We start from the raw sequence: 10,135 nt of genomic DNA, 5'->3' as shown, positions 1-10,135 counted from the left end.
CGAATTAAGCCGATCTTGCAACCTTCGATGGGCCGAATTCACTTTAAATTGCTTGCACCCTTATGGAGGTGCGAGCACTCTCAAGCACATTCTGCCTGCCTACCTGTAATATTAAATATAGAATATATTTCGGATTTCGACAGCCAAAAAACTGACAGGGCCAACCAGATGATTAGAGTCCTGACAGGGGCTAGGTAAGTATACATACCTTGACCCCCAAACTGTGACCTTACCTACCTGATGCCTAACCCTAACCCCCCATCCCACCCTCACTACAGACTAACCCTAAAGGCCCCCATACACTATGCGATTTTGGTCCGATTTCATCCGATTTCGGCACTTGGTGCCGATAATCGGATGAAATCGGCCCAAAATCGTATGTGTGTGATATCTGATCCGATCCGATGCGCGGTCCCGTGCGCATCGGACCGGATCAGGGAGGTCGGACGGTCTGTACATATGATCACGTCCGACCTCCCTGTATGCATATGCCTGCCACCTGACAGGCATATGCATGCAGACACCGGGCGGGCAGCGGGTCCCTGAGCACCGGCTGACTGACCTGGCCGGGTGGTGGTGCGTGCGGGCAGCGGCCAGCGGTGGTGGGGGCGGGTGGCGGGTGCGGTGAGCGCTGCTGACCTGGCCGGGCAGTGTACTTACACATAGCAGCAGCGGGGACGGGCAGCGCAGTGGCGGCTATTATATTTTTTAAATACTTGTCAAATGACCGGCCGCTCTCTGATTGGCTGAGAGCTCTCCGGCCAATCAGAGAGCGGCCGGTCATTTGACAAGTATTTTCAAAATATAATAGCCGCCACTGCGCTGCCCGTCCCCGCTGCTGCTATGTAAGTAAGTACACTGCCCGGCCAGGTCAGCAGCGCTCACCGCACCCGCCGCCCGCCCCCACCACCGCTGGCCGCCCCCACCACCACCGCTGGCCGCCCCCACCACCACCGCTGGCCGCCCCCACCACCGCTGGCCGCCCCCACCACCACCGCTGGCCGCCCCCACCACCGCAGCCGCCGCTGCCCGCCCCCACTACTGCCGCTGCCCGCCCCCACTACTCCTCACCGCCCTGCAGCTCCCCGGGGTTTTTTTAACATGGGATAAATCGCATGCGATTTATCCCATGTAAAAAATGGCACATCAAGTGCCAAATTGTATGTGAGCCTCCCGGGGAGCTGCCGGGCGGCTCGCAGGTAAATTGGGTCCGACTTGTCCCTAGGACAAGTCGGCCTAATGTATGGGGGCCTTAAATCTCACATCAATGACTAATCCTAAACCTTGCCACCCACAGCATAAGCCTAACCCTCCCTCTTTAGTGCCCCCCCCTCTCTCTCTCTCTCTCTCTCTCTCTCTATATATATATATATATATATATATGCCAACTATTCACTAACAACCTCAGTTATTCCATGTTATTTGCAGCGTTTGATCTATATATATGTTTTGACGGTACTTGTGTAGCTTTACGGCGCCAGCATACTTCTGGGTGTACGCTCGCCACAAAATATGTCAAAAAAAGTAACTTAACTCCATGCCAACATGGATAGTTCATACCCCCACTATCCATGTTGGCATGGAGTTGACTTTAAATAGCGTGGCGAGCGTAGCGAGCCACCGAGCCCGCAAGGGGACTCAGACGCACGGCGCCATACTGGCGCCGTGAAACTACACAAGTACCGTTTTGACTTTAAGGGTGACATTTAATAAGATGCGAAAATTTGATTTTTGCAATTTTTTTCGGTCAAAAAACGGGCGAATTCGCATTATTAATGAGTTGCAAAAAACTGCAAAAAACGCTGATTTTGCCACAAAATCGCACATTCTGAAAGTGCGATTTTTAGTCACGCCGGAATTCGCATCCAGATGTTTTCCCATTGATAAGTCTACAATTCGCATATTTAATGAGATGCGAAATCAGGAAAATGTGTCTAAAATTCGCCACCCTGTCTTTTTTTTCCTTTTTTTATTTTTTTTTAGCACAAATTCGCACATTACTTCAAATTCGCTCATTTTCATGACAAAAAATCACACATTATAGCACTTAATCGCACTTTTTTGCCCGGGATAAGCACCTCATTAAATATGCGAATTTGCGGCAAAAAATGTGATTTTAAAAAGTGCGATAAGGTGCGATTTCGAAATGTTACTAAAATCGCATCCTATTAAATATCACCCTAAGTGTTTTGAGTGTACACAAGCATTTGCTTTCATGCATGCACTACAAGTCTCAGCATGGTAGCACCTCCTGTTGCGTTTAGAATAAGGGTGTATGGTCCTAGCTTCTCCTTACGATAGTGGTGACAGTACAGTTTATGATTAGCTGACATGGGGTAGGATAACATGCGGTGTCACTAGGAGCAACTGCCAAAACAATTAAATGTGTGAACTGTACTATGAATAAAAGAACAGATCCGTCACTAAATATATTAATAGGGAAACTCATTATTTATTTGCAATAGCTCTTTAAAAAACATAAACAGTCTAATAACAATATACATTACCAAGATATAATCTGCAATTTAAATAACGTCCACATCTTGTTATTATGTACCATGAATCCATTACTATCAGTGACATTAGGATATGTGTTGCCATTATTCCCATTGTGTTTGCGGGATAGAAGGGGTTAATGAGAAGCGTAATCGCGCGCACAGTAGCACATTGTAGATGCATTGCTTTCCAGTGTCAGAAGAGTTCTCTCTGCTTGTTTGATGAATCAATGTTTTATAACCGGCTGATCGTGACAATGTTCTATAATGGGACACGTCATGCTTACAGCGTGTTCCCAATCGATAACACGCCAACAACATACAACAAGGGTGCTAGAGTGTATTAGTGGGGAACGGCTTTAATTTATTTATGTAGCCTGATTAGAATGTGTCTGATTTCTGCAATGGAAATGTATAATACACTTCCGCATCCGATGTATGTTTGTAATATGCTGAGACTTGTAGTTCTACAGCAGCTGGAGATCCTCTGTTCTCTGAGTAATTGTAATACACATTGCGTTACTGTGAGTTAGTATCAGTTTCCAAGACGTGTGATTTTAGGTCTCATCCATCATAATTCCTGAGCGTGGCAGTGTTGTGCAATGTATTTCTACATGAGGTAAAAGGGTTTATAGAGCTGCAATTAACTGAAGCAACAAATGCAAAAATATCTCACAATATTTGGTTAATTGTTAGGAGGCTAAGTTCATTTAGGACTCTGGGACTGATTCGTGTTTGTAAGCAAAGTATTAAAAGCAAGCAACTGGGGAAAAAACAGGCAGCACTGCAGGTGGGGCAGATGTAATACGTGCAGAGAGATTTGATTTGGGTGGGTTACAGTATATTGTTTCTGTGACTAGCTGCTTTGCATTAGTCAGTGGTATAACTTGATTTTGCTATGTACGGCGCTGCGGACACTTTGTGGCGCCTTATAAATAAACGTACTACTACTACTACTAAGTCTCTGGCACCCACCAACATTTATTTAACATTTTGTTACCTAAATGCCCATTGTCAGGGGTTTCTTTCGCATTGCCAGGGGTTGGTTGCTTGTTGCCAGGGGTTACATGCAATTATATGCTTTTTGCCAGGGGGTGAGGTGATGTGGGGCAAGGTGACAGGAGGCGAGAGAGAGTGAGATGGTGTGGTGCAAGGTGATGGGCATAAGCTAACAGGGGGCGACAGGAAGGGACGTAATCAGAGCCTTGTGGGCCCCATAGCAAAATCTTGAACGCCCCCCAAAACCACCACCACTGTTGCCCCTACAATGCCACTTAGAGTGAGGGGAGTGAGAGACAAGGAGGGTGGCAGGGGGAAATAAAGAGAGGAGCGATATAGAGAACGAGAGGTGGGCAGGGAGAGAGAGAGGGTTCCTGGAAAAAGAGGGAGTGTGGGAAATATAGTCAATAAAAAGTGTACAGTATGTCAGGAGGAAAGAGAGAGATTGTCATGGGGAAGAGAGAGACAGTGTTAGAGAGAGGATCAGGTAGAGCAGGGGTCTTCAACCCATGGCCCGCGGGCCACGAGTGGCCCGCGGAGCTGATCTCAGTGGCCCCCTGCCCGCCAGCCCGCCATGCACAGGATTTTTTTTTTTAAGTAAAAGAAAATGCTGCCGAGGGAGGCAGTGTAATGGAGTCCCCTTGGGTGCCGCCTACCCGATTTCCATTGGCTGCAGGCAGGGCAGAAGAGTGGATCCAGCGCGGCTGAGGGAGGAGGAGGCACGTCTGGTCATGAGCTGGGGAGTTGGTACCCGGCGAAGCTGCGGGAGGAGGAGACGCAGCTGGCAAGAGCAGGGGACCCGGCACTGGAACTGCAGGAGGAGGAGGCACAGCTGGCGGAGGGGACCCTGCGAAACTGCAGGAGGAGGCATGGATGGTGGAAGCAGGTGACCCGTCAAAGCTGCAGGATGAGGAGGTACATCTGGCGGGAGCAGGGGACCTGGCAAAGCTGCAGGTATTACTGGGGGCATTGTGTGTGGGGCATTACTGGGGGCATTGTGTGTGAGGGGCACTGCTGGGGCATTGTGTGTGAGGGGCACTGCTGGGGCACTGTGTGTGAGGGGCACTGCTGGGGCACTGTGTGTGAGGGGCACTGCTGGGGCATTGTGTGAGGGGCACTGCTGGGGCATTGTGTGTGAGGGGCACTGCTGGGGCATTGTGTGTGAGGGGCACTGCTGGGGCATTGTGTGTGAGGGGCACTGCTGGGGCATTGTGTGTGAGGGGCACTGCTGGGGCATTGTGTGTGAGGGGCACTGCTGGGGCATTGTGTGTGAGGGGCACTGCTGGGGCATTGTGTGTGAGTGGCACTGCTTGGGCATTGTGTGAGTGGCACTGCTGGGGCATTAGGTGAGGGGCACTGCTGGGGCATCATATGTATAAGCAGGAGTACTGCTGGCATTATGGTCTGTGGCATAATGGGCATCAGTGTGGGGCATAATGTGCAATGGGCATAATTTTGTGTGGATTAATGTGTAATGGGCATCACGGTGCGGCATAATGTGTAATGGGCATTATGGTGTATGACATAATGTACAACAGGTATTACGGTGTGTGGCATAATGTCTAATGGACACTCTGGTGTGATGCACAATGTGTAATGAGCATTACGGATAAACAGTGTAACAGTGTATATTTAAGTAGCCTTTCATTGTTTGGGTTTGATCTGTGAGGCATACTATTTCACTGTGTGGGCCTTCATGTTTATATGTCATTGTGCAGCCTTCAGTCAACTTAAGCGTGTGAGGACAACGACCATTCCTGCGGTAACCAATGTCTGGTCATGCAGGTTGCAAAAGAGGTGTCAGGTAATGGTTTTCCTGCTAGTTCGCACTCGTTATAATTAGACCACGCCCCTTATAATTAGGTCACACCCGTTTTTGGGAGCGCGCCTACGGCGCGTGCAATTTATTCAATATCAAATTATATATGGAGGGGGGGGGGGGGGGGGCACATATTTAACTGTTTGCACTGGAACCCAAATTGGCTGCTGATAACTATTAGGGTGTGTGTGTGTGTGTGTGTGTGTGGGGGGGGGGGGGGGTTATGTGCTGAGTATGGGCGGCTGTGCCAACTATCTATGAAGGACTGTGCTGACGTTATAGGGGAGCTGTGATTCTATGGGGCTGTCCGAAATTCCGTAGGCGATTTTAGTGGCCCTCGGGCTTCACTGGATTTTTTTAGGTGACCCACGCTGTCTTAAAGGTTGAAGACCCCTGAGGTAGAGAGAGAGGAGTGAGAGGGAGAGCGGTTTGATAGAGAACAGGTCTGAGTGTGAGCTAGAGACCTGGCCATATATGGGGTAAAGCCGTAGAGGGTCAGGGTGTCACATGTTGGGAGAAGGGTGTCGTGGGACAGAAGGTGGAAAAGCTTATTGGATGGCAGAAGGAGTCAAACTAATAGAGGTTGGAGGTGATGACACTTACAGTTTATGCAGAGTATGGTGAAGATAAAAGCACACAGAAGTGATGGGGGAAACTGACACAGGGGGGGAAACCGAGTTAGGTCACATGGCAAGCTGTCACAATACAGGGGCGAGAGGTGAAAGAACCTGTCACTTATAAGGGGATGTCAAACATGTAACGTGAAGGAGGTGCAGGGGCAAACGCAGGATTTTCAGAAGGAGGTTTCCAGAGAGGGGCGGAGCAAAGCACAGAGATGGACACTTAGCTGACCCAGTATATGCCGGGTCAGTTAAAGTATTATAGATAGACCAAATGTATATTAATTATAAACATAACAGTAGTGTATGACCCCCTGGGCATAGCAATGTTTTGAGGCCCCTACCGATCCTCCAGCGGTAGGGGTGGGGGAAGCTTTGATGTCCCACGGGTGGTAGGGGGTATTATATCAACCGCTCAGCATGTAGGGCCTGGTTCAGTAATATTCACTAATTACCCCTTTACTGCACAGATGGTGGGAGATGGGGTGGGAGAAGGGGGCATTGGGCTAAATGAAGGGGCCCTGATACATAACTTCCAGGGTGGTAGAGGATGTTTAATATGCAGAGGAGGGTGTATAGTGGAGTGGGCTTATTATTCATAATGTTCTGGTGGGAGGACAGCTTGTTCGACTGCAGATATCTCCAGTTCCCAGAAATAGATTTCTTAGCTTTTAATGGAATTAAAAACTAAAGAATCCCTCCTACCAAATGGTATTGGGGACTAGGGGATCAGAGTTCAGGAGGCAGAGCAATCCGCCAACGAGTATATAAAACTACATACCAGGTGTGTGGAGCTGGAGCAGTAACCAGCTGCTGGAAGGCTGATATCTCTGGTTGTAGGCATAGTAGAGACACGCTACTAGTGTCCATCAAAGGGGGAGAGTACCAGCTTTTGGAATATATTCAGAAAAACTCTAAGTCAGACAGAAACTGAAATATCTGACTGGGAGGAGCAATTAAAAGGCTTGGATGGGGACCACTGCTTTGAAGCCAGATATCTCCGGTTCCCCAGGGCCGATTTTTAAAATTTGTAAACCCATGGAAAGAGAGGACACTCCGCTTTTAGACTAGGGTCCTAGGGGGGTTTCTGGGTACTCAGAAACTCCCCCTGTGTGCGCTACTGAGGTGGGAGTAGAACCTCAAGATCCAGTGCCCATGACCCCCACCTTACACACATAAACTGGATGTTTGGGGTCAGTACTTATCTCCTCCATTCCTGCACTGGCCTTAGGAGCTCGTGGTTAGACAGCCAGTCAGGAGCTGCCTGATTGGCTGCAGAGCTCAGATTTTCGCTGAGTCTTCAGCTTTATCTATTTATTCGCCTTCATGAAGCTGAAGACTCAGCAAAACGTAGGGTTACCACCTTTGTGTTGAGAGAATCCCGGACAGTGGTCCGCCTCTTGACACACCCACAGTCCACCCATTGATCCACCCCCAGCTCTGCCCCTTGACCCATCTTAATTTTTTTTTTATTAACCTTTGCTTCAATTCTATTGTTGCTTTTGCAAACCGTAATAACACTTACACGTTATGCCTCACACCGCAATGCCCATTACATGTTATGCCACACACCACAATGCCCATTACATGTTATACCACACACCGTAATGCCCATTATACATTATGCCACACACCACAATGACCATTACATATTATGCCACACACCGTGTTGCCCATTACTCGTTATGCCAGGACTTGACAATTTAAAAAAAAAGGGGATAACATGGACAGTGCACACCAAAATTTACACCGTAATGCCTATTACATGTCACACACCCATTACATATTATACCACATGCCATAATGCACATTACACATTATACCAAACATCATAAGGCCCATTACACATTATGCCACACCGCAATGCCCATTACACATTATGCCACACACCGTAATGCCCATTACACGTTATGCCAGGACTCGACAATTAAAAAAAAGCAAAGGATAACATGGACAGTGCGCACCAAAATTTACATCGTAATGCCTATTACACATCACACACCCATTACATATTATACCACATGCCATAATGCACAGGGCTCTCTTTTTTTTCTCTAAACAGGCACAGTGCGCGATGAAAAAATTTACACCGTAATGCCCATCACACAACAATTACATGCTGTATTATACCACATGCCAAAATGCCCATTACACATTATACCAAACATCACAAGGCCCATTACACATTATGCCACACTGTAATGCCCACTACATGTTACGTCAAACACCGTAATGCTCATTACACGTTATCCCAAACACCGTAATGCCCATTACACATTATGCCCCTGGTTCTTGGCCGGGGTTCGCCAGCATGCTTGCGCTGGCGATCGCCGGCGCAGATGCGCTCCATCTGACTGGGATGCGTGTGCGTCTCACACACACGCGCGTCCCAGTATCCGGATGGCGCCGCTGTGGGTTCCTGCCCGTCTCCACTTAAGGGAGATGGGCAGGGATAGAGGGGACAGCGAGGCGGCGAGGCTCCCCGGGGGAGGCGTCGGGCGGCGGTGAAAGCACCGTAGCCACGGGGTGCGCGCGAGCATCTCGTACACATGCACCCCTGGCGAGAGCTGGTCGCTGGAAGAAAAAGGCTGGCTCCATCTGTACACCACACACCATAATGCCTATTAACTACATGTTAATTGATAGTCGTTTCATGCTTGATGCCAGGGCCTTCATGCTCGATGCCACTGGGGAGTGCAAATGCAAATTGCCAAGGGGGAGTGCGAATGCCTATTGCCAAGGGGGAGTGTAATCTATGGTTGTTGCCAAGGGGAGCTTAATTAATGCTTATTGCCAAGGGGGGATTTAATTAATGCTCGTTGCCAAGGGGGTGTTTAATTAATGCTCCTTCCAAGGGCGAGTTTAATTAATGCTCATTGCCAAGGGGGGTTTAATTAATGCTCATTGCCAAGAGGGAATTTAATTAATGCTTGTTGCCAAGAGGGAATATTATTAATGCTCGTTGCCAAGGGGGAATATTATTACTGCTCGTTGCCAAGGGGGAATATTATTAATGCTCGCTGCCGGGGGGGGGGGGGTATTATTAATGCTCCTTGCCAAGGGGGGGGGATATTATTAATGCTCTTTGCCGAGGGGGGGGGATATTATTAATGTTCTTTGCCAAGGGGGGAATATTATTAATGCTCATTGCCATGGGGGGGAATATTATTAATGCTTGTTGCCAAGGGGGAGTTTAAGCAGGCAGCAGCAGGTATCAGGATTGTAGTCTAACACCACGCTTACCACTGATGTGCAGTAAACATTGTGCTGCTACAGAGTATATTATGGCAAAAAGTGTTTATTGAAAAGGTATCTGCTACATATAAACAGTGGTAACTTTCACTGGTGCAAAAGGATAATAATGTCTCAATGTCAATGAGCTGAGTCTGTGCTGTATAAATAATAAGTCCGCTTGTAAAGAGGTAACACCTAAGCTGGGGTGAATCCTGGGAAGGGGGTCTGGCGTTCTTCCGTGCTTCCGTGCCGACGCTCCTGTGACAGAGCGCTACCTGGGAGCACTTTCACTTTCCGTTTATGTTGTCATTACTGTGTCAGATGAATGATATTGCTGGTGTGAATGTGTCCAGAACACACCCCAATTATTCACGTCAGCCCGAAGCATGGTGAGCGGTGGCGGAACACGTCCTCCAACCTATTCATACCCCCACTATCCACGTCGGCCTGAAGTTGATCTTATATAGCGTGGCGAGAGCAGTGAGACACCGAGCCTGAAGTGCGGCGAGCGTAGCGAGCCCCGCGAGGGGACGCGGAATACATGAAAAGTAATCCGCTGCGCTCGCCACTCTTCGGGCTGACGTGGATACTGGGGGGTGACGCAAAACAATGGCAAAGGTGCTTGCATCACATGTCACACTAAGCACCCATCACATCTCATGCCAAGGGTGCTCCATGGGTGCTTATACAATGAAATATCGCATTGCATCGCATCACATCTCATTTTGTGCCATGCGATCCTATGCGATATTTAATTGTATAAACACTCCTGTGAAGTTCACATGGAAATCGCATTGCACGCATCGGAAATCACTATAGACAGTACGCGATGCGATGCGATTTTCCTACGCAGAATAGCCCACTAAGCTATATTTGCTTAGTGGGCGCCGTGATAATACACAAGTACCCCGAAAAATGTCCACTGCAATTATGTAATATATGTTCTGTTCCAAAAATACTAGTTTCCT

Source organism: Crinia signifera, chromosome 9, assembly GCF_055691185.1.
Source record: "Crinia signifera chromosome 9, ASM5569118v1, whole genome shotgun sequence".
NCBI classification, from domain to species: domain Eukaryota; kingdom Metazoa; phylum Chordata; class Amphibia; order Anura; family Myobatrachidae; genus Crinia; species Crinia signifera.
The sequence above is the reverse complement of the archived record's forward strand: the minus strand, read 5'-3'. Positions refer to the sequence as shown.